We start from the raw sequence: 27,507 nt of genomic DNA, 5'->3' as shown, positions 1-27,507 counted from the left end.
TATGTATATGTATGTACGTCTGTGTGTCTTAGCGCGAAACGAAAGAGAAACATAATGTATGGATAGATTCTTGTCTCGTGTTGGCTGTGACTGGGGGATTGATTTAGTGTTGTTAAAATAGATAATTAGGTACAAAAACCTACTCTTTCAACTAGATTTATTTACCATGGTAACATATAAAACCACCATAAAGCAAGACCAACATAAATAGTTTCTTTTTACCCTAATTGACACATCATGTACCTATTAATGTTTTTTTTTTAATATGTTGCAACATACCCGTGTTTCAATCAGCCTCATTTGCTCTTTATTCTTTCATTAACCTTTACATCCATGATTTATTTGATCGTTTTAATGTCTTAGCGATCATCCTTCAAGCTAATAGTTCCCACAGATGATCCTATAATCTCATTACGCCATAGATAAATAAAATTACGGACATTAATAATCCAATTATTAGCCAATATATTGCTTTACTATTACTAATGCCCTTGAATAATTTTAAAATTATGTTATTAACGAACTCTCTATTACTTTTTATGCAATAGTGAGACAAACGTGATTATTCAGCAATTAGTTATACATTGTTATTATTATAAAATTTTACTTAATTCCTTATTTTTTTTTAAGAAATGGTTCGCCTTTTTACTTGAGAATTTACTTTTACTTACTGACTGGTAAGGTCTGTCATCGGTTTGATATCGAAATACGTTTCACAAAATAAAACTGTCATTTCAAGGAAAATCAATCATTTTTTGTATGAAACATGACAATTTAAAGCACGTATTGTCGTTGAAATACTAGTCAATAACTAGATCTACAAAAAACGTCATATTTGGTAATACTACATCCATTACATAATGTATATCTTACGACAACGTAATAAGTTTGAAATTACAGTAACACAATATTTGACATTCGATTTTCTTTTATTTTCAATTGAATTTCAACTTTATTGCACGAAATTTAAGGTTGGTTTTCTAAACTTTGGTTGTACATATGTGGAGGTTTCCTACATACTAGTGTTGCGGTGGAATAGTAAGGTTATCGATTCGCAATGCTTGTAATGTAATATCGATGTCATTGACTCGATATACAGTGTCGTATTGCTCGGGTTTATTTTAAATCGAGTAGTTACTGACTTTGATTTCGATATAGTAACCGAGTAGGTTGTTAGTGTTTTACTTCATATGGACTTAAACAGAAGTGCCAAAATATTCAGATCATTTTTAAATGTTTTATAGGTCTGTATTCTGTATTTCATACTTGAGTTTAATTTTATTAGAAGGTAATCACAATAAACTTGTTATCTGAAGCTAAACGTGAAAACATTTGTTTAGTTTGTTTTTAAGTATGTACCTACCTTAATAATCAAAAGAGAAAGTAACCAATCATTTTGCCACAATTAAACTGTTAATTGATAGAATTAACTTACGTTAAAACTCTCAGATGTCTAAGCTCAAATTACAGAGAATTTACTAAATAAACTGAAAAATAAGTACATAAAAATAGATATTTGTATCTATATTATTTTATTATAAAGTTAAGCCATATTGATATTTGATGATGATCATTACACAAATAGAGGTCAGTTCAAATCGATTGTTTCGCCAGTTAGTATATAAAATCGATTGCGAGCGGTCACGGGTTACAAGAATCGAGTTAACTTAACTATGAGAATATGTGCTTTAATGTCTTTTACTGTTTTGTGAAGTAACATGGGAACTAGTTTCGTAATAAATCGATTAAAAAATAAGAAGTTCAGTCCATAATCTGATAAATATATTCTATATCAAGGAGTAAGATTTACTCCATCAGTAATTTGAAACTAATGAACAAATCAAATCTTAATTTCCCCCAAAGGAAATCGACTTTCGTGTGACGAAGGCGGGTGTGTATTACACGTCCGTTTCGGTTGGCGGGCAGGGCGCGACTGATCATGTTTCGAGTGCACGCGAGTACATGCGCGCGCGCAGCAAGGCGTGGCGCTATGCGTTTACATTTTAAGCTAGGTTTTGTTATTACGTAAGTAGCATGGAAGCGAATAAATGGTAAATTAAATAGATAAAAACTATTACAAGAAATTGCATCAAACGTTTCTTTTATTGGACAAGAACTTAAATTGGTTGCTATTTGCTGCATTCCTCCTGTAGTCAGATTATGTTATTTTACTGGAAGTTCTAATGATAACAATATTGTAGGTAGTGTATAAATATCATTTAGTTAACAACCACTTAGTAATTATGAAGACATTACAACAGCAATTTTGAAGCAACACAAATATTCTGTCTTGTCATTTATCGGTCAACGGAGCATAAATATCTTTTAATCAAACTCATCGATATGACGGTCGAGTTGTAATTACAGTTCAAACAAACCAATTAATTAATATTACATAATGCTTGTAATAGTAAAATCGATTATTGTTCGATGATCGACTTTCGTTGTAATTACGACGCTTTGGATGAACCTTATTTCCGCTACGCTTGAGGCTTGGTTGCAATTTAGTGGAAGCAGAGGCTGTTGTTGCATGGTGTGGGTTCAATTTGGTAATGAAAACGTGACAAATATTTAGCTTTAAAACTGTTTACCCTACTCACTGTCAATAATCTACATACATCTATTCCTTTTCTCATTTGTAGATAACATTAATTAGCCAGAAAATCTGACAACCTGTGTTACTTAGGGGCGATGGGTTTCCCGGGTAACTAGGTTGAGGAGGGTAGATAAGCATTCGCTCTTTGTAAATCAATGATACTCAGCTACATCCGATTTGACTGGAAACCGACCCCCGATATATTAAACAAAGACAAGGGAAATAATGACTTGTAGAAACTTGAAACTACGGTTTTACACTACCAATATTTTTATATTTACTAAAAACTTCACATAACGTAGCTTCGTGTTTGAATGACGTTAATTACATACGTAGGTATTCGTTAAACTTACGTAAGTGAAATAATATCCAAAAATAATAGCCCACATTGTTTGTTATCGCTTTAGTCAATACAATGCGTTTAGTTGTTAGTTAAACAGGCACAAGTAACGCTTTGTTGAGTATTTATTGAACAACTTCTATATAAATAGAGGTTGTTCCCCGAAATTGTGGGTACAGTTGCTATAGTAATTCTTTCTTTGTTATATTGCGTATTTTTTTAATTTTGGTTTCATTTTTCACGTTGCAGATACAATTTAATCTTCACCTAAACAATTCTGATAGACTAAATCTCAAACTGCGATTATTTTTTTATTGAAAGCATATACATACATCACTTGTAAGTAGGTATATAAATTCCGTAGGCAGACTTCTTAGTAACCAAACTCCAAAAAAGAGTTATTTTAGTGGCCCAGTATACACAGTAAAAGATATAAATGTGCAATGTACATAATATATTCCCGATATTTATGCATGCACGTACATACTAAACACGAGTGTATTGTTAGCACGGAGCACATAATTGGCGATATTTTTGAAAAGCAGAGGATGTTTGCTCATTATTCAGAGAACGGCTACATTGTGATGCATTTAGTTTGGCACTATTGAGAAATAACTGCATGCTTGTGCTGAATTAAACCATTGAGTAAATAAACCTACCTAGTAAGTAGTTAAGATTTGATGGAAGGAATTTTCTTAACTTAAAATTACCCTGAAAGTTAGTGTAAGCTGACAGGTCTCGTGAAATATTCTCTGTCACTCTGTTTCTGTCATCAGATCTTGACCTTATAAGCTAGGGTATGATCTCCTAGGCTTAATCAGAAATAAAACGTCAATTCGTATCACAATAACTTCTTGTATTCACTTTTAAAACACAATTTAATATCAATCGTAAGAAAATATAGTTTATCAGTCCACGAAGGAAGCGCATGGGCAGCGCGCGCTCTAACTGTCAAAATCTCTTTTTAGTGTTGTCCTCACAGTAGAGGTAGTGTTGTCCGTATAAAACTAAAATGATTTAGTATACTTCGGTAAATATAGTATAGTTCCTTAATGTATGAAAAGAGAATATAACATACAGAACAACACAGGATAATATTAGTCTAACATTCGGCCATTCTGACCACTAAGTTTGTCCTCAAACTTCTCAAAGTCAAATCATTTATTTCATTTAGGCCTTTACAAGCACTTATGGACGTCAAAATTATAACTAAGTTTGATTCTAGTTGCCCATTCCAAAAGTAGCTTCCTATGGAGAAGAACGGGCAAGAAACTCCATGGTTACTCTTTTTAAAAATAATATAGTATTACAATTTGTATGTATTGATACATACAGTAAAAGCATGCGAAGATCATGTAGAATCGCAAAGACAAATGAGAGTAAAGTGACAATTAAAATGCTACATGGTGTTCACATTTACAAATTGGTTTATATTTTGGTACAAAGTTAAAGGTCAAAGTCAAGAGGTTATTCGCCAGCAAGAAGTCATGACTGTGCCACCTTTACAGAGCTGCGTTCCTAGGACTGCCTCGAGGCCTTCACTCTTACTGGAGCCATCCACGCCTTCCAGCCAATCTAAACTCACGACATCTGCATTTGACCCCTCACCGCAAAGCCAAGAGGATGTCCACCAACAAAGCTTCACGATCGTGCCAACCTTCCAGAGTCGTATCTTTAACTAGGACGGACTGCATCGTGGCCTTCACTCCAACTGGAGCCATCCACGCCTTCCAGCCAATCTCAACTCACGACATCTGCATTTGACCCCTCACCGCAAAGCCAAGAGGATGTCCACCAACAAGACTTCACGATCGTGCCAACCTTCCAGAGTCGTATCTTTAACTAGGACGGACTGCATCGTGGCCTTCACTCCAACTGGAGCCATCCACGCCTTCCAGCCAATCTCAACTCACGACATCTGCATTTGACCCCTCACCGCAAAGCCAAGAGGATGTCCACCAACAAGGCTTCACGATCGTGCCAACCTTCCAGAGTCGTATCTTTAACTAGGACGGACTGCATCGTGGCCTTCACTCCAACTGGAGCCATCCACGCCTTCCAGCCAATCTCAACTCACGACATCTGCATTTGACCCCTCACCGCAAAGCCAAGAGGATGTCCACCAACAAGGCTTCACGATCGTGCCAACCTTCCAGAGTCGTATCTTTAACTAGGACGGACTGCATCGTGGCCTTCACTCCAACTGGAGCCATCCACGCCTTCCAGCCAATCTCAACTCACGACATCTGCATTTGACCCCTCACCGCAAAGCCAAGAGGATGTCCACCAACAAGGCTTCACGATCGTGCCAACCTTCCAGAGTCGTATCTTTAACTAGGACGGACTGCATCGTGGCCTTCACTCCAACTGGAGCCATCCACGCCTTCCAGCCAATCTCAACTCACGACATCTGCATTTGACCCCTCACCGCAAAGCCAAGAGGATGTCCACCAACAAGGCTTCACGATCGTGCCAACCTTCCAGAGTCGTATCTTTAACTAGGACGGACTGCATCGTGGCCTTCACTCCAACTGGAGCCATCCACGCCTTCCAGCCAATCTCAACTCACGACATCTGCATTTGACCCCTCACCGCAAAGCCAAGAGGATGTCCACCAACAAGGCTTCACGATCGTGCCAACCTTCCAGAGTCGTATCTTTAACTAGGACGGACTGCATCGTGGCCTTCACTCCAACTGGAGCCATCCACGCCTTCCAGCCAATCTCAACTCACGACATCTGCATTTGACCCCTCACCGCAAAGCCAAGAGGATGTCCACCAACAAGGCTTCACGATCGTGCCAACCTTCCAGAGTCGTATCTTTAACTAGGACGGACTGCATCGTGGCCTTCACTCCAACTGGAGCCATCCACGCCTTCCAGCCATCTCTAACTATGACTGCATCGTGGCCTTCACTCCAACTGGAGCCATCCACGCCTTCCAGCCATGCTAACAAATCGTCAACAATATAATTGCATAAACTCTCACTACGATAAACAATTTCTGCGAATATTTTCATTTCATTTCATTTTGAATCCAAACTGTGACTTGTGTACATTGCCATTTTAACAAATTGGCAACCATATACTTGTACAAATTCTTACTACGGTAAACAACTTCACGTCTAGTATTTGGACTTGTATACTTTATCAAAACATTCAAGTTTAACAGAGTAAGTTAATCTTACTATCACTGTGACTGCAACGAGGAATTCATTCCTATTTGGAGCTATCTACGCCTTCTAGTCATGTTAACAAATTGACATCAAGATCCTTCTATCAAGTCTCTCGACTTATGTACCTTATCAATACATTCAAATTTAACCATGACAAGTCAACATCAACATATTGACATCTATATACTTATATATTTTCCTATTTAAATAATCGACTTGTTTTATATCCAGTCTCTGGATTTATATTCTTTATAAATACATTCCAATTCAACCATTTCAAGCCAACATCAACATATTGATATCTATATACTTATATAATTTCCTTTTTCAATAATCGACTTGTTTTATATCCAGTCTTTGGATTTATTTCTTTATAAATACATTCAAATTCAACCATTACAAGTAAACATCAACATATTGGCATCTATATACTTATATCATATCCTATTTCAATAATCAACTTTATTTATATCCAGTCTCTGGATCTATATTCTTTATAAATACATTCAAATTCAACCATTTCAAGTCAACATCAACATATTGGCATCTATATACTTATGTCATTTCCTATTTCAATAATCGACATGTTTTATATCCAGTCTCTGGATTTATTTCTTTATAAATACATTCAAATTCAACGATTACAAGTCAACATCAACATTTTGACATCAATATACTTTTATCATTCCCCATTAAATAAACAATTCTCTATATCCAGTCTCCGGACTTGTGTAGGTACCTTACCAATACATTCAAATTCAAGCAATACAAGTCAAAATCAACATATTGACATGAATTCATTTATATAGTTCCCCATCAAATAAACAATTCCTTATATCCAGTCTCGGTTCTTATCTTACACATACTTTATCAATACATTCAAATTTCAATATTACAAGTCAATATGAACATATCGACGACAACATACTTATATCATCAATCATTAAATAAAGAATCCTATGTATCCAGTCTCTGGATTTGTGTACCTCATTCAAATTCAAGCAGTACAAGTCAACATCACCATATTGGCATCAAAATACTTATATCATTTCTCATTTCAATAGAAAACTTCTATTATACAAAGTCTCTGAACTTATGTTCCTTATTAACACATTAAAATTTATCACTATCATAATTCAAAGTGCAAATCAGTATTTACACATTGCTTCTGCTTATATAATTCTCATTACAGTAAACAACTTCTTTCTATCCAGTACCTGGACTACTGTACATTAACAATACAATATACAATTTCTTAATATCCAGCCTTAGATTCATAAACTGCGTCACTACACTTGTATTGATCTTCAATACAATATACAATTGCTTAATATCCTGTCTTATTTTATATACTTCACAATTACACTTTATTGGCACAATATATACAATTTATTTTTTAAGGACTTAGTTTCGAAGAATTGAGAGCTATGATAAATATACACAGCTTTTTAAGTAGGTATGTGTCAATGAAGATCTCTATAAATATTGATTAATAATATTATCACAAGCGGCTCCTTACACAAAACCGTCCTTACACAATTCCTTCGTGTATTAAATTCAGAATCATAAATGACTCGTAATTGTCAATATCCTCAAACTGGACAATATACAAATCTCTCAATTTATTACATCTTCTATCTCTGACTACAATATATATGTATACATATTTTATCTCGTTTAGTATCCATTAATCATCAATATGATCAAAGTAGCTAATACAAATTCTTTAGTCAGTTTCTCTGCCCATCTCTTATTTATATTCGTTATCTCACAACTAGTACAATATATCTTGTCTATTCAATACTCAATTCTTTATTAGCATTCCAGTCGCTAGTTTTTAATAATTAACAACATAATGAAATGAGAAATGTACAAGTAATTACATTTTTCTCTGTCCATCTCTTATTTGTATTAGAGCAATGCCTATGGTTGAACTAAATCAATACATGTCTTCTATTATTATTATTTAACAACACAATCAAACTCAATCAGACCATACAATTGTTACAACATTACAATTGTTTCTGTTAATCCCTTATTGTAGTGGTTAAAATATATAAATACATAATATCCATTTTCTTCCTCGAGTCGTTTTTTTTAAGCAACAAACAAAATAACCAGCTAAAACAGTACATAGTGCATACCTTCCAACCTATGAACTTATAAAAAGTTTATTTATGTAGTCTTATTTCAATAATTCAACAATACAACCAAACTGAATTAGTATGAATCTTTCAATTCATTTCACATCTCAATACAGAGGCTCGTAAGAATTAATAACAGATAATCAAGGTAAAAATTGTACAAATCTTTAATTTATTCATTCAATTTTCTTCGTCTGGTATTGTTTTATTAATTAACAATTCATTAAAATCACTACACTTCTCAATTTAAGCTTTTCTTTTTAGTTAATACCATTTAATCAAATTATAACTCTACAAGTTGTAAAGCGTGAGTGGAAAAGCTTTCTGCTCCTTCGGAACTATATCCCTGATGAGGGATACGAAAGCAGAATTGAAGGTGGTGCCGTAGAAACAATTTTAATACAAACAAAGTGACAACAAAGTACCCCTGAGCCTAGTTTAACTCATGGTTCTTTATTTATGGTGCCTTAAAGTATTGCCTTCTTTAGCTGTGCCCTAACAGGGCCTATAATGGTACCTACTTAGTTTTAAGCCTCTTCAACATCTATTGTAACATTATGGAATGCAAATAAATATATATGAATATAAACATAACCAGATGTCATCATCTTTAAATATAAGTTCCGATCACCATATAAATTGTTCTTTATCAGTCAGTTTTTTTTTTAATTAATGGTTCAAAACTAATAGATACTAAGCAATGCTCTTTCTTAGTTGTTGACTGTAAAACACTTGTGGTTGTACTTACTGACTTGTTAAAGATGTTGTTGACACCCCACTGAATTCACTCCTCTGATCCTCCACAATCTTGGTTCCTATTTTATAAGTGGTCAGAATAGACTCACAACATCAATCAAGAAAATCATCATAAACTGTACATGTAATTTTCTGTGAGAGAAGGTCTAACATACAATATGTGCTGAAATTTAGTCTCAGAATAAAATGTCTTACCTCCCAGGAAATTACAAGATTTCCTGTCATAAAGAGATTATAGAGAGAAATGTTAACTCGTATCGTTACCATCCATAAAAGTTCAGGTTCAGTTTATTTATAATAATCTATATGTTTTACTGAGTGCCCTGGTATGCATTCAACTTTTTAATGGGCTAGGACAAATTACTTATTAATTGCCTAGTCTTTTATTCTTTAACTGTCTCACATACTTCTTTTTCAGTATGGTATAATGTATTCTGATGGTATAGCTCCTGTGTAGTATCAGACAATTTTATGTATAACTAATGTTGTTTTGTTCCAACTCAAACCTATCTCTTATTGACCCAATTGCCATATTCATTTATTAAGTTAATAATATATAGACTGCTTTCGATTCAGATTTCAAAGCCGAAATTTCTTTATTTTGTATTTATTTGATTCTAGTATACATATCTTTAAGCACTTCGGGTTATTTTTAATGGTTGAGAAAACTGGTCTCAGCATCAAGTGGTGGATTCCAAATTAAAATGAAATCTTTCAAAAAGAACATATCTGATCTGGCTACTCAGATTACTGACACTACTGAGTTATATTTTCTTCTGATTAATTGACACTACTGATTTATATTTATTTATTATGCTTCAGTCTGTAAAATCCTTTAAGTAAATAATATTTACTACAATTGCTGCATCTTTACTGTGATTAAACTATCCTTAATGTGTTACAGTCCTATAATGTACCTGTTAGCTGTAATATCATCCAACATTCAGATAGAATAAGCAGTTTAACTTTTTCTAGGTGAGGCAATTTACAGTTAATAATATGGAAAAGATCATTTAAAAAGATTACCATTTTTATAATTTTCACTTTAGATACTCTTTAAAATAATAACAAGCAATGATATTTGCTTGGAATGAAGTTTTACTTAACAATGATGTATGCTATTGGCAGTACCAAGATATTGGTAAAACATACTTACTGTCTGAAACATACTGGCTTGAAGCATTTAGTTTCATAGTTACTTTATTAATAAAAACCAGTTTAGTGTTTATAGTACTTTAAAGTATTTGATTATCCATTATTAATACCTGTTATCACCGCTTTGGATGTACATAGAATAGTCAAGAGCTGTGTCGCACGGTTTTTGTTGGTTGTCAATTAACCACTTTATTTTCTACCTCTATTTGTAAGTGATTATGATTATTTCAATTTTAATTATTGTAATATTGGCTTTATATCATGAATATCCTATTGTTATATCCTATTTACTTATTTTTATAGGTACTTCCTTTGTCTATTTCAGTAATGTATGTAAATAATGCATTAACACCAAATCGTTTGGCCATCATCCCCATGAACTATGCAATTAGCTTTACTTGCTTTATTTACTCTTTTCTCATGAATATTTTATGTATTCAATGTGTAGCAAAAATAACACCATACATAATTACTCAGGATATAAATGTTTACCTCAGAGTATCTGCCATGTTCCCAGCTGGTTTATGGATGTCTAATGAAATATATTGTTGTACATTTACTCACCTTAAAAATGTATGCATCAAATGGATCAATAGCAAACTCTGTTTACATCCATGTAAAACTGCACTTATGTGCTAAATTATATTTTGAATGGCACCCATTGTGTACAACAAAATATCTATAACCTAGAGGAAACTCAGTACCGAAGCTCTGAAATGTCAGCTCAAATAGTTTTTAGTATATAGAGCTAAATGTTTCTGGTTTTATATTTGTATGCCATGACAAGTGGCAAACATGTTTTAAGCACATACCTTTAATAATTGTATTATCCTACATGCATGCACCTGCGTGTGTATGCATGTATACACATGTTTGGGCAATTAAATGATTGTTTTCTATTCCATGGATTAATTGGAATGAGAAAAAAAAAATATTAATGCTTATACCTGATTGTCCAATGTCTCGGGTACCTGTTGCATCGCGGCGGAGAAGGTGTCTAATCGCCATCAGGCGTAGTGTGTGTCAAGCAGTAATCTACACACAAGAATCTTGTCTGGTCGTCGTCATTATAGGCTCCACAAGTTGTTGACCATGTCGCTTTGTTTTCCTTGAGTAGATAAGTCCTTGATACATTATTGCGGTTGAGCAATCAGTGCTGTGGTCATCTCGTCTTCGTTTAAGTGTTTCGCATAGTGTGGCGTGATCATTAATTTTATTGTATTCGGAGCATTCGCGCCCCATTGGTAATTAGGCGTTTTCTGTTCTTCCCGCTTCTGATATAAGCTAGGGTATGATCTCCTAGGCTTAATCAGAAATAAAACGTCAATTCGTATCACAATAACTTCTTGTATTCACTTTTAAAACACAATTTAATATCAATCGTAAGAAAATATAGTTTATCAGTCCACGAAGGAAGCGCATGGGCAGCGCGCGCTCTAACTGTCAAAATCTCTTTTTAGTGTTGTCCTCACAGTAGAGGTAGTGTTGTCCGTATAAAACTAAAATGATTTAGTATACTTCGGTAAATATAGTATAGTTCCTTAATGTATGAAAAGAGAATATAACATACAGAACAACACAGGATAATATTAGTCTAACAACCTGATGGCAAAATGTAGGTATATGGGACCATCTTGACAACATATACCCTTAGATATACAAAAAAGCAACGAAATAAGTTAATAAACGATAAACTTATCCGCGGTAAAATTGAGAAAGTCCTCCTTTTTCAAAGGCCAAGTTCTATGACTAAAACTATCAAACTTAAGGATAGCACAATAAAAATAAATATATTCAATTAATTAGAAGGTAATTTTCAGTGTTCGTGGCCTACTTATCATGAGGTTACAACAACCATTCGGAGAAGCCATTTGTAATTATACGTAACTGTAGTGTTTGTACGTAGTGTGACCAATCGGTGATTGTGTCGAAAGGACAATACCGATACTTATGTGTTTTGTAATGGAGAGCTATAGATATGAACTACTCACCAGAAATAAATAAGAAATATAGTACGTTAGCTTCCGACAGCCGATTCACTCGCTTTCCGTGGGAACTTCTTCGCGTATCTGGAAAAAACATGCCAATGTTACTTTTTCAAATCGGCTCAGCAGTTTTAGAGCCTTTAGGGTACAAACAACCAAAAAATTGTTTCCTCTATGAGTTTAAGTTTTTAGTGTAAGTAAGTAAATGTGAATGCTCGCAAATCGTGGTAATCTTGAAGACCTTTACTTACCTCTTATATTTATGCAAGAAGTATGCACTATACTGTAGCTAGATTTCAGCCTCACATTTGTAGAATTCGATCGATCAATTACATATGTCGGAGGCAGTGGCGGATTAACCCTATAAGCACAACAAGCACGTGCTTGGGGCCCCTGTTCTCCAGGGGCCTCCATCCTCTGCTGGCGTTTCATTTTATACCTACATTTTATCGAGATTCATCCACAATATATCCGAAATCACAAGGCGCGAGCAGTTCGGGAGTGACCCTTCATACACCCCCGCCTCTAAACTTGATTGGTCGCAGTGCTGTAGATTGTTGTACGATCGCAGTGATTTTTTTTTCAATTGTGCAGTTGTTATACAATTTTTTTTCGGCTTCTACTCATCGTTGGGCAAAGAATTAATAGGCAACGATAGCGTTCCGAAGTCGCTATCGTACAGTCGTTGGGAAGCTCACGCTGTAACTACGAGTGCAATATAACAAACATATCCGAAAATTTTGGATGCTTTAGATCAGTGGTCCTGGTGGTGGTGGGCTGGTGGTGCCTGGAGGCATTCCAAGTGGTCCGCGGACCACCGGTTAAGTCCGCGGACGTTGTTATCGATCTTACGTTATCCATCTTACTTGTCCAACAGAAAGAAATGAAGGTTTGAAATGTAGCCCTTTTACGAAATTTTAGTTCTGAGTCTTAAAACATAATCAAGATTTCCCGCTCGCTTCGCTCGCGTTTTCAAAAACTATATGTTCTCGTTTTTACATTTGTCAACAAATTAAAAGTTAAGTACGTTTGGGCTACATTGTACGTAATTTTGGTTCTGAGTTTATAATAAAAATAATTAAAATTTCGCGCTCGCTTCGCTCGCGTATTCAGAAACTATGTGCCTTCGTTTTTGCATTTGTCAACAAACAAAAAATTAAGTACGTTTGGGATAAATTTTACCTCCGTACGAGTCCGAAAAAAATTTCATCACTCTCGCTTTGCTCGGTCAATTTCTTCAACCTTCTATTTCCATTTAAGTAATAGGGGGTCTACACAGGCTCTGTGCTTAGGGCCTCGGATACTCTTAATCCGCCACTGGTCGGAGGCGTCATCAGGGTGGCACTATCGTCCGATATCAGTTAGGGTAATCAAGCAAAGAGATAATTCAAAGAAACTCAAAACTTTTATTCAAATTAGTCAGAACAAAAGACAGCTCCCAAAACGCCCGCCCTTCGCCACTTCCTATGTGTTTGGCTGGGGAGAAGAAGTGGCGGAACAAACTCCCCAACAACACACGTCTGTCTGTTAGGTTAGAAGAACCTTACCATACGATAGACGTTACAATAATCTTTGCACTTTACAATATGGATCTACAACGGTACTACAACACTAGGTAATAACACTAGGTACACTAGACGTGACGTAGGGCAGTTTCGAGATGTGTGCAACACGACGGCTCAACGAAGACTGAGCTCCGCCGACGCCACGCTGACCACCACGACTCTGCCAAGTGCGCCAAAATGTTGTTTCACCGGAAGCGCCACCAGATGGCGCGCTTGCGTGACGTTTAGTGTCCGTACTAATGACAGTCTCCGACACATAAATGTAGGCTCATTATGATCTACATAATTATATCAAACTTAATCAATTCTTCGTAAAAGATAAAAGATGACCTAACCGCAGTAAACATTAACGTTAGATTAAACAAGCCGATGACATCATAACTTAACTCTGATGTTATCAAAGATGAACAGGCAAATACCAATTTAACTGAATTGTCTTGATTTTTATTACGTCATCCAGACATTCTTGGTATTCTTGGTAAAAGTAAGTATGTCTGTATGTTACGCTCATCATCCTCCGAGCCTTTTTCCCAAACTATGTTGGGGTCGGCTTCCAGTCTAACCGGATGTAGCTGAGTACTAGTGCTTTACAAGGAGCGACTGCCCTGCCTGACCTCCTCAACCCAGTTACCCGGGCAACCCAATACCCCTTGGTTAGACTGGTGTCAGACTTACTGGCTTCTGACTACCGTAACGACTGCCAAGGATGTTCTATGACAGCCGGGACCTACAGTTTAACGTGCCATCCGAAACATGTTACGCTATTACTTTGAAACATCTGAACTGATTGAGATAAAATTAGACGCAGAGATAGGTGATACCCGGGAGCCAGGCATAGGATACTTTTCCGGGTGGTGAGAGCAGTTTCCCCTTGATGTTGTCGAATCCACAGTCGAAAGATAGTATCATTGTTTTTTTATTATTTCGTTTCTTATAAGCAATGATTTATATCTATGTACAATATCAAATTCTATCGTAGTGGTAAATTAAATATTTTTGAACACCACCGCGCTTCTTCCATTTCACTGTTTCTTACTTTAATCGTTCTGAAGTATTTCCAAAATAAAACGAATGTTAAACTTCGTGTCGTCAGTTAAAATGACGTGTGTTAGTTTAAACCTCGGTTCAAACACGTAATGACAAAGAGACCGCAACTGTACACGTAACACGATCTTAACTGGGTCTTTTTATTGTCACCTTAACCGCATCCTTTCCGCTTTTAGAGATTTATCTTTAATGTGGGATAATTCGGTGTTATTTTTGTTATAAAATAATGAAAAAAGATTATACCTCGATACGACCTCGATGGCGTAATGGTCATCATGCCGGACCGCCGAACCTGAGGTCCCGGGTTCGATTCCTGGTTCGGTCGACATTTGTGTGATGAGCATGCTTGTTGGCTGTGGTCTGGGTGTTATGATATCTATTTATAAATATGTATATATGTAGCTATATGTAGTTTATCAGTTGTGTTAGCACCCATAACACAAGTTAATAAATAACTTACCATGGGGCTAACCAACCGTGTGTGAAAAAGGTGTCCCGACATTATTGTCCCGACATTATTGTCCCGACCTATCGTAATACCTAATTTAAAAATCGCAATAAAAAAAATCCGAATTGAGAACCTCCTTTTTTGGGGAGTCAGTTAAAAAGAATAATAATAATAAATTCAAAGACCACATGGTATAATAGACTTTTTGGTTGCTATAAGGACAATCCGTCTCAGTCGGCTGGTCACCCTAATTGTAACCGCAATCGGGTCGTAGAACCCAGTGAGTATCAGTTACATGTATTTATGTCATATTATAATGTGATCAAGAGGTGAGAAAGTTATTTATTTACGTTTAACGAGTTGTTATTGAAAAGTTTTATTAGTAACCGCCTTTTAGTAATTGAAGTTATGTCTTTATTTTTATCAAAAGTTCCATTTAACCAAGAATGTCTTCTTTAATAGTTACTTCGGTCTTCTTAAGTACCGAAGTACTTCAGTGATAATATCAAGTACTACATTGAACGGTACCTATATAAATAAGTGCCTACCTAAATTCAAAATTCAAATTCAAATATTTATTTGCTAGAATATGGTACATAAGATGTTACAATAAATTTGTTTCAGCATATCCTGCCATAACATGGCGTGCAAATGTCAAAATAAGCGTTATAAATGTCTTAATCTAGGTCTTGTCAAAAGAATCTATTGTCTTGTCATCTAAATAGTCCTTAATGGCGTAATAACATTTTTGTATTAATAAATTGAAAAGTTTTTTTTTAAATCTTGTGAGCGGTAACTCTTGCCAGCTATTTGGTAAATGATTATAAATAATAATTGACATGCAGTAAACATTTTTCTTAAATAATTCTAATTTTATCGGTGGCAGCTGAAGTCTATTTTTATGGCGTGATCGGCTATTTGGCCTTTCCATGTTCTCTTTAAATAAGTTGTAGTTCCTTTTTACAAAAATACATATTTCGAAGATATATAAACATGGTAAAGGTAGAATTTTATACTTTTGGAATAGTGGCCTACAGCTATCTAGAAAATGAGCTCCACAAATTGCTCGAATACATTTTTTTTGAGCCTTAAAGACTCTGTCAAAGTTGACTGAATTGCCCCATATCACAATGCCATATCTCAGTATAGATGATACATAGCCATGGTAAGCCAGCATCGCAGTATGGCAGTTTGCTGTTTGTCTGATTCTTTTCAAGACATATATAAACCTATCTATTTTAGTCAGGATTTTATCAATGTGTGTTTTCCAATTACAATTTTTATCAACCGTTATACCTAAAAATACACAATTATCGACTGTGGTCAGTTTAGATTCTCTATAATCAATGTCAAGTTTATTTATGTTAGCCCTGTATGTCTGAAATTGTATTATATTTGTTTTTGTCATATTTATTTTAAGGTTATTTTTTTGTAGCCAATCGATTGCGTTATCCAGAGCTTGGATGATTTCATTTTTTAAATTTATGTCATTGTCGCTCTTAATTATTATTGTAGTGTCATCAGCAAATAGGATGCAATCTTTGCCTATTGCATCTGGAATGTCGTTGATGTAGACTAGGAAAAGAAGTGGGGATATGATGCCTCCCTGTGGCGTGCCATAATTATTTTGCTTATATTCCGATCTATATGTTTTTATTTCGTTTTGACATTTTTTTGTAATTTCTACGCATTGTACTCTCTCAGTAAGATAACTTTGGATCCATTCGTTGGCCTTACCTCGTATTCCGAGATGTTCAAGCTTTGACAGTAGTTTTTTATGACATACAAAATCAAAGGCCTTCGTCATGTCTAGGAATATACAACCTATCTTAGATTTCTGATTTAAACTTTCAGTTATGTGTTTTACTAGCGCGAAGCATGCTAAAGTAGTGGAGCTGCCTTTTATAAAGCCGAACTGTTCTTTTTTAAGGACATTACAAGCATTTAAAAAGTTTTCTATTTTAATGCACATAACTTTCTCAAAGATTTTAGATAGGATTGGTATTAAAGTTATTGGCCGATAATTACTCATGTCAGTTTTTATGCCTTTCTTATATAGCGGTTTAACAATTGATTTCTTCAAACGTGTTGGGAATACTCCTTCTATTAGAGACAGATTAATAATGTACGTTAAGGGAGACACTAAACTCATTGAACATATTTTCAATACTTTAGTGCTCAGGTCGTCATATCCCGTTGAGTTTGTGTTTTTTAAACTGCGAATTATTTTATAAACGTCTGATTCATCGACTGGTGTAAGAAAAATACTTTTGGGATTTTGCTTCTAAATGCTTATAATGTAAAATCTCATTATTACCGCCAACTTTTCCTCTCAAAGACGACATTACTTCAAGTATTGCGCTAAAATCGAGAATATTCCATCATTATCTATCTAGATCTACCTATCGGTAATATCTAAGTTTTTCACAAACACGACACTTCAAGTAAAAATTGTGAAATGCAACTGTCGTGCGCCTGATGACACGGTTCGCGCTATCAAATTCCTTCCATCACTTGCTGTCCAACATAATCAGATCTATGCCCCAATACTTCTTACACAACGCGAGAGATCATGACAAACTGGCTATTATAAGCTAGATTGACAGGTACGACAAACGATTACCATCTCTAAACTGTTGCAATAGAGTCACTTTTGAAATGATCATCAAAATAATTGGTTTAACGAAATTAGCATTGCAACAGTTTGCGATATTTCTCCAAAGATTATGTGTTATTCGTAATGAACGTTTATTTAACTGCCTGTCTGAGTTTACGTCAATTTTCATGCTTGTCTTACTATGAAATGTTATTATTGATCTACATTCAAAACGTTCGCTTAAATAATAATGAGGGAAGGTAATTACTTGCCAATCTAATTTTAATGTTTTCACTTTGAATTCTACTATTAAATCAAGCTCATTATTTACTGCAAGACAGGCTGTCTGTTTATGTAAAATTATTTTATTTATGTAAAATCGATTTATTTTCTAAATTATACGACACATTAAAACCGTCGAGGACATTGTATTTTAACGTTCTTACCTATATAATAATGACTACTTCAAAATTGTAATATGTAGTAAACCTTTGTCGACAGTACAATTGATAGTTCACGGAACCCCACATTTTCCCAATTTATCTGAAAATACATTAAAATAAACCATTTCATTCCCATAATTACAGCTTTACACAATCCCACGGAAACGCTGAACTCTTAACAAATAGGGAACAAGTATACAGCTAATTGTTTAGTAGAAAGTTGTACGATGCACGACCACGATGGACGGCCTAAGCACTGCCTGACTGACGGCCACTGGGGCTTTTCATTTAAATGGACCTCTATTAGGTTGGGATTGATCGAGAAACCTTTTTTATTGTGTAGGCTATCGATGGGTATTGTCAATAAAAAATTTCGCTGCTCTGCAAAGACTAAAATTTTTATTTTGGACCTTTGACTCACGGTACTCCTTATAGTAGAACCATAAGTATTTTCGCAATGATTACTAAAGAGTTGTAGAGAGTAAGGAGAGTGTCAAAAATCTTATTCACACATGACACATCACATTCACTATTCCATTCATCTAATTAGCCAATCAAAACAAGTACATCGAATTTCACTTAACATTCTTGCAAAAAAAACATTTTGTAACCGATATCTTACCCTCTGAAATGACTTTCTAAACAAACACTATCATTACGGTTTGCTCGGGGGTAAGCACTGTAATTGTGATGCCTGATAGCCGTACCTGCCACTTTCTCGACCAATATCCGACTGTTGCCATGGTTACGGGGACTCTAGTTGAGGTAGGTCATTGTTTACCTCGCCAGAATTTATGGGTAGCCTGCAGGTGTGTTTAGGGCGGGATAATTTAGTGACCTTAGATTTTTTTGCTATATAATATTTACGATGATAAGAGATGCTAAGAAAATCTTTATAATTATCTAGATGTTTCAGATCGTGAAGCTATTTAAAAAGAAGGTATGTTAACTAAAAATAGACGATATCACATCTCAACTATAAACCACAAATTCCTAAAGTAAACAAACATGTAACAAAACAAACCATGCGATGTTACCATAAGTTATCCATTTCTCCGACATCCCACGTTCCGAGGCAAAACACGGGAATGTTCAGGACATTACACAGCCAGTTCTTACGTGCTATCCCCCCATAAACCATGGCATTGCACTCCGTGGCCAGCATGGTGTTATGATAGTACGCCTTATACGAACTAGAGAACACCCTATTTGGTACAACTTTAATGGTACAAGTCAAGAGAAGACGCGAGTTTTCAATAGCTCTGGAGATGACGCACAAGAACAAAATACAGATATCTAAAATCATGAAACAAGAATACAAGCAATAAAAGATACTAAAGTCACTATTAAATCAATTAAGATTGAAACATCTCGTAAAACGGTACTTAAAATCTTACAAATAGACGCCCACTTCACCCTTGCGAAAATGTCAAGCTATAAAGTAGCTTATTGTATAAGTTCTGTAAATAAAGGCAATAACTTAAATAATGTTTCCTCTTGACAGTAAACCATAAACTTTATTAAATGAGCTATCACTGGCATACTCAGTAACAGCCACGTTTGAACCAATCTTTGGTCCTTGGATACGCAATAGGGTCTTACGATTCTGCAAACCGCTGTAGTCTATACTTTGAGCAGCTGTAATTAATTCCATATTTGTCTTACACAACAGTCTATGTTCCTAGATCGTGTACACCATACGCCATGGGGAATGAGTTTACGTCATTTTTGTTACAGCCGACTTGATATTTTTGTCTCACGCAATCGTAAATGCTTGTATCCATTTCAGGGAGATTGTTGTAATAGTTCGGATTCGATGGAGATAGTTGCAGACGGACTGAGATGTAATTTAAGAAATTGTGTTAGTTTGTTTTATTTACCATTTGATTTGGATTAGTTACTGTTTCTGTAAAATTGTAGAATTGAGTTCAGTTATTTTTTCGTCGTGCTATGTCTGTTAGAACTTCTATCAAAATGCCACTGATTTACCTACTTTCAATGATACTTATGCTTAACCTACATGTAAAAGTGTGATCGAAGTGAGAGTTAGTTCTAAGATATTTTCTAGCTCATAACCGATCGGTAGCCACTAGTTCATTACACGTACGTTTTAACTGCACGCAAATACGAGTATATTTTCCAAGAATGTAAGTGCCTACGTGTCTTGTAATTGTGCCTTCTAACACTACGTACCTATTACTTACGTCTGTCGGGAAATTAGAAGTAGCTAAGTATCCATCGGTGACTTTGTACTGAAGGTGGGCAGGCCATTAAGAACATACCAAGAAATGTTTAGGTGGAAATAATTTGAGTAATTGTGAGGTCGTCTTTAAGCAGCCAGGATTTTTATCTTGATGCTAAATTGCGTAGTAAGACGTACTTAAATAACACATTTAGTTACATCTTCTTGTTCAGGTTTTCCCATTTATATTTTTATAAAGACTAAGTGGCGTATTGTCATCATTAAAATTCTTTGAATATGACGAAATCAACATTACAAAAGACAATAAATCTGTAGTGCTAGTTTCAAAACATGCACTAAAACACCTAACCTTCGCCTGCTAAAGTGAGCATAAAACCAAAATATTTAGGCGTAGGCGCATGTTTGCAGTTGATTGATTAGCGGACGATAGCGTCACATGTTTTGAAACCTAAACACTGGTCTGTTTGTTGTTTGATTAATACTCCGATTGTTTGGTTCGTGTTGTTCTCAATGCTTTGGTCTTTGTAGTCTCAAATTTTGGTCCTTTTGCGTTTCCCGAATTTAAATACAAACTTCGTCTAACTGTGTTGTTTAGCCTATACCTCTTTGAAATGGTCACTATACTTTATTTTCTTTAAGCTTTTTCTTTTTACTTGTTAATCTATTCCCAGGGTTATAGCTTTGAACAAACTTCCACACTTCTCATGATAACAGCTGCTTGCTTGACAAACATCGCTTGCGTGGGTATTGATGAATGACTATCGAAGTCCCTCCTTCAAGCTCAGTACCTACTTTGTTAAGTTAAGTAATTAAGTTACGACACGAGTTCAGTTCATTCAAGGCAATTTAATTCTTGACTATCATTAGGTACTTCATTATTATGAATCATGTTACTTTTGCTTGTGTCTTTAATTAATGTCATGTCGAAATAAACATCATGTGGAGATTTTCCTCGGTAGTTTTAGCACACTTTCGATACATGCTTAGTAAGTAATTTTGTGTTTTACTTTGTCAAATTTAAACCCTTTCCGCGATTATCTGTTACTCTAAAAGCATTATTAGTATCTACGCCCAACAAATTAATTTACAATGCCCCATATCACTTCGACTACAATTCTAACGATTTAATTCCTGTTTGAAACAGTTTATTGTTTTGTACTCGTACTATCTAATCCGAGAACATTAACAGTAGTGGCTTTAGAGTTGGTTCCGATAGAACCGTCACTTTCTCAGCCGTATCTTGTACCTTCGAGATTAGGACGTATTGTATTTCAATCCTTGAGATAAACGCGTTCCTTTTGCTGTAATCGTGGAAGAAAGCTTTGTAAATAGTAAAGTAGATTGTTCTTGGAGTACTTGACATACTTAGATATATTGAAAGACCAGATGTTTGAGTAGAATTTGGAAAAAAAAGTCTGCTTCTGCCTACTAATTTAGATACAGACGATAATGTTGTAATTAGGTAAGATTTTTTTTTGACACGAAAATCATATTTGAGGATAAAAATAGGTATTGGTTTTGATTTATGAAACCAACCAACGTGAATAAAAATGTAACATATTCTTTGTCATACCACAGTGTCCTGGTAATTCCCCAGCTTACAAAACTTGCATATAAACTTTGCAAATCATATCAACACATTAATCCTCTTACATGCCCAAACTAGGCCTCACGAGTGGGCGTGGCCTTAGTATTGAGCTTTGCGTAGGCGCATGCTCTTATGCATTTGTTTTTACAATTATTAAGTCACATTGTACACGTTTTGTTGTTGTTCTTTTGTTTTTTTGCCAACGCACTTTTGGAAGATGTATGTCTTTTAATCTTTAGAAGTTCGCTTGGAAAGTTTCGAGTTCGCCGAGAACAAAAACTCCCGTTCTTTCTAAAACGACTGTTAATTTTGAAACTTGAACGTGAAAATTCATAGTAGTCAGTTGTTTTAAGAAAATTGACGTTTATGTTGTCGGTGAACGTGGGCCTGAAAGCGGTATTTTTAATGTGGAGTTCCCTTAGTCTTGATTAAGACGACAAGTACCAACTAGGTAGTCCTGTAACTTGATTAAAGATCTCGTTAACCGATACGGTGAAATAAAACGGTATTACATTAAGTGTCCATAGATTAGCATTCCAAATTGATCCTGAAGTGTTGCCATGTTGGTAATTAAATGAATGATTTTATTTAAATTACTTGATTGGCTGTTTACTTCCTAGAACATCGGTTACATTTTCTCTTTAGTTGACACTTGCAAGTCTTTCACTAGATGTTTAAATTAAAAAGGAGAGAACGATAGTGAATAATAAGACATTACGACTTTTACATAACGTATAAAAGGTCCAAGTTTTTTCATGATGTACTCTAGTGTTGCCCAAATTCAGTCTTGTGTACTCACTATTTTGACATTTAAAAGACCAAAAGGACCAAAAACCCCATGTACCAAGTGTTAAACCTCAGTCCCCAGGTAGTTCTAATTACACCACTATAATTACTAAGTACTGAATTACACCAACATATCGTATTCCGACCTGTCTCCTGAATGCTCACAACTGTTACCTGTCCATACGATATGTTGGTTAAGGCCGAAATACTTGACAACCTAATTTGTACCTTACACCTTTGAAACAAGGAAGAAAATCGCGTCCACATGTCAGGTTTTCACAGTAGTTCATTTGTTTGACAGACGAATTTGTACTTTATGACCTTAATTATAGAGTTGGGTTTAGAATAAGCGTGCTGTGGTAAAGATGGTAGTGTCGTTTTACGTGGAAAATAGGTTTTAGTGCGAATTTATTGTTTATCTGTTAGGTAAAACAGATGTTAACTCCATGTAGGTCACCCGGTAATGGTACGATAAGTGTTAACTAACATAAACATCTAGGTATTCATTCTATAGAATAACGAAGAATAGAATATACAATAAGTAACGTATCGTAATATTGAGATGTTTGGGTAACGAAATCATAGCGTGAAATATTCACATTCGTATTTAAATCAATAAAATTGTCGCATACCTCGATAGATGGCGTTGTCGTCGAATTAGATCGCGCTATGGTTTCGTTACAAGCAAATACGTATGTAAGTTAGAATATTATTTTTTTGTGAGATCAAAACGCGAGCATTGAAATAGGCAATATACTTGTAAATTAATAATAACAGTATTTAATTGCCATCCCCTCCCAAGTCGACCCTCGGTCTCGTACAGAGAACTAAAATTGTCCTCTTTCAACAAAAGCCCCTAAAATAAATGATTTAAAAATATATGGATCTCTTTATTAATCTTCTGTGCTAGCAGTTTGAATTTTTTTTCTCCTATATGCTTGCTTACATAAATACCTCTGCAGATATCTACTGGGTTAAGCCAGTGAGATGTTATAAAGTTATGCCTTACCGTCATAAAGTAGGTAAATTTCAACAAACACAACTATAACACCATCTAAAACTGCACACTTTCATCAGCTTTCTTAACCCTTCAAATCCTATTCACAGATCACTTACATAAATTAACATTAGTAATATTTCTATCTGGCAATTCATTTGCTATTCAAATATAAGTTAACTGGCAGTTAAGTTATCGACGTTTGTCTACCACTTTAAGTCCTGTTTTTATCACCTAGATAAACGGATGATAACAATGTAAGAACTGGAGCACCGAATGAAATGTACTAGAAGTTTATAGGTGCATTCCATGCAAATGTGTCGGTTGTAAACACTGGAAAGTTTATAGCTTTGTGTGCTGTTCTCTTAAGTACTACAAGTGTATTGAGTGGTATACTTGAGAGTAATAAATTCGGGTCACGTTGCGACTTTTTACGGTAAACTATTCTTTCTCAAAAACTGAAATTTCATATCTACCTAAAAGTAATTTATGACAATTCGTATCCAAGGACCAATATTTTAGCAGTCCAATCCATGAACGTTGTAGAGCATATAAAAAGTTTTAATAGATCAACCAAATAGCTTTTAAATGTCCACCTTTTATTAGCACCTACAAAAAATCCATTCATAATTCAAACCGTCATAAAGCATATTTCTCTCAGTCATTTCATAGAGAAAGATCTTGTACGCATTTGTAGGGGAGACTAAAAAAGTTATGAATAATGAAACTGCCGTTAACGCGAAGTATAGACAAAACGACTGGTAACATTTGCGTTAAGGACTGCTCATATTAGACGGGGTAGCGTCGCGGTGACTGGTCGCCACGATGGACGCTGGCATGCGGTCTAGGGCTGACAGTAATCTGGAAAAAATAGAATCTTGCTATTTGTCAGATTTCAGTGGATAATCAAAATGACGGGGCAGGTTCTGAAAAGCCTTTTGATATTACTAGCTTCAGTAATCTTGAGTATCAACGGCGTGTATGATGATGACTGTACACTGTACAGTGACAGGTTTTGTGACTCAAAAGAAAGACATGTCGTAAAAAAATCAAAAACATAACTTTATTGGCAGTCACTTAAAAAACAAACAAATAATTATAAAAATATAATCGTAATCTTTGCAAACTCCTTTCATCAAGAAGGATTAAAACAGATATAAATAGCACTTAAATTCTTAAGCCTTATTCAAATGCGTAGATGACTCGTCATAATCCTGAAAGTATTCGCGTCAATACGGCTTATCGGTAAACTGAGGCATATCTCGATATCGATAAAAAGATGCAACTTTACAGACGTCAGCACATTCTTGTGAATCGATTGATCGAATAACAATGTTCAGTGAAATGTATGTACAAAGCAATATATGTATAAGATCATTGAAAGAACTGAGTTGTCGTGATCAAGCATTTTATTTTATTTGTTTTTCTAGATCTTGTAATTGCATCTTTGTATGTTGAGACAATATCACGTTCGTCATTTAAATTCTATGACTTAAAAATATTAATTTAGTAACCAGCAATTGGATAAAATGAATTAGTAATGAGCTCAAAATTGATGCACCTGTATCTCCTGCTCACACTAAAGATTTTATTATAAACGTTGAAATTCATTCTTAGCAGACTCCACATCAGCTACTGTAGACACTTTGATAGATTAGTCAATCCCAATTGTTCCCTTAGGTACTTACATGAAGCTATATTTCGTGCCAACCCTACAGTAGCAAGTCCTAGCCCTCAGCGACGCATGTGTCTTACTGGAATAGTGACGGCAAAAAACCCCATCGTCTTCCCATAGCGAGCCACACCGGTTCCTTGCCAATTAAAGAGTGGGGTGCGGCTCGAAAGCCAATGTCTCCTCTGATAAGGCACGTATGTGTATACTCTATGGTGGTGATGCTACTCAAAAGTAGGCCTCGGGTCTATGGGTAAAAAATTGCGTAGTTATCATATTAAGTATGAATGGGCCCACCTTGAAAGTTGGCTGGATGGTTAAGGCTTTAATAGTATGTTTAATTGATTGCTTTTGACATATAAGTCAGTTTGGATATAAATACTGTATAAGGTATTCTTCAAAACACGTTTGAAAATATAGCCAAAAAGCGGCGTACCAGGCCTTTTGGTGATAAAGTTAAGTCTCTTTAACACAAAATGCAAAAACTCTTGACATCATTCAACGCTAAAACACGTAAAAAGTCTCACGATCAGAATGTAAAAAATGTACGAACAGAAACACGTACAAACAGACATGTACAATGTACATGAAGTTGTAAGTTGTGACATGCGCACACGTCGCCTCTTGCGACATAATCGCTGAATACCGACAATACTCGACAATGTTCATGTTTCGAGACATTCCCACTCGGTTTGGACATGTTGCCGCTGACAAGTGGCTTAATATTGTTTAAACTTGAGATTATTCAGTTAAACGAGTATTTTGGATATCACAATTTCAGTAAAGTGAATGCAGCGTTCAGTAAACTTGTAAGAATTGTCGCGGTCTTCGTATCCAAAGTGAAGATAATTGAAGGGCCAAGAATGGCGGTAGGCAAGTCAGATGCTGATGTAGGGACTCCCCAACGACTTCCGAGGGAAAGTATCATCAAAAAATTATACCCATTGGAAAGAGCAATACTAAATAGATGGTTTAATTTGCAGCCAATTTTTGTAAATGAGTTTTATGTATGATAAAATCTTAAAATCACATAGGTCCCCAAACAAAGCTTTTAGCATGGCACCCGTGACTCTAATTTACAACTTAACAGTAAAGTACCTAACCACCAATATTTCCTGTGCCTCATATTAACACTTGTCGTAACCAAGCCCCAAAACCAACCGGAATGCGCACAAATGGCATATCGTGCAAAAATCCACGAATAACTGAGGATCGTGCGCCGGCGCACCGTCACGTGATCGTACGTGCGTCGTTACGTTTTATGAACGACTTGGACATAGCTAATTGACTGTTGTTTGCATATTTGAGGCTTAAACAGAAGTTTGAGGTAATAGAGGCCTTTTGTGAGCATTGCCGAAACTGGTTTTTGTATAAATAGAAGCGGATTTATGTGGTAAATAAAGTGAGTCATTTGTTTGATGAAAACATCTTTAGTTTCTTAATTCTGTGGAACTAAAAGTTAACTTAGCTATATTTTCTAAATTGAGTGTTGATAGAAATCTATAGAAAGTAGTACCTTTATAAGTTCTAAAGGAGTATATAAACTAGGATCGAGCATAGCCGCGTGATACCAGAACAAAACCACTTCAAATCCCATAAATCGATAAAAAGATTTAAACACGCGGAAGTTGAACGTTATCGATTGAAACCTTACAATATGGCGGCACCAATACCACAATATCGGGTTAACTTCACTAATGTTACATAACTCTACCTCATATAAGCTTTATTAAGAACATAAGAACTCGCATTACACGTTCTTGCCATGGAATAAGGAACAACACGATTTTTTCAAATACATTTGAAGTAAATCGATTCGTGATTTCGGCTCACGCGCATCGTGAGCCGCAGGACTCGATCCTGTGAAAATTATCCCCTCTCATGTGGGAACTGTTGGGGAAATCAGAGAGGAATAAAAAGAGGATTATTGTAAAATTATCCTGTGTCCAGTTTATTTGCTAAAAATCCAAATAAATATCGCCAAGTCATATCTAGCGATAACTGCAAAACT

At 35.3% G+C, this 27,507-nt stretch overlaps 1 protein-coding gene across 4 annotated transcripts in view; it reads left to right on the top strand.

Annotated features, from left to right (window-relative positions):
- The window catches only part of LOC124640938 (LIM domain only protein 7), a 193,060-nt gene that overhangs the window by 146,033 nt on the left and 19,520 nt on the right, over positions 1–27,507 (top strand). The gene's annotated exons all lie outside the window — the stretch shown is intronic.

The sequence above is a fragment of the Helicoverpa zea genome, chromosome 21, assembly GCF_022581195.2.
Source record: "Helicoverpa zea isolate HzStark_Cry1AcR chromosome 21, ilHelZeax1.1, whole genome shotgun sequence".
Classification (NCBI taxonomy): domain Eukaryota; kingdom Metazoa; phylum Arthropoda; class Insecta; order Lepidoptera; family Noctuidae; genus Helicoverpa; species Helicoverpa zea.
The sequence above is the reverse complement of the archived record's forward strand: the minus strand, read 5'-3'. Positions and strand labels throughout refer to the sequence as shown.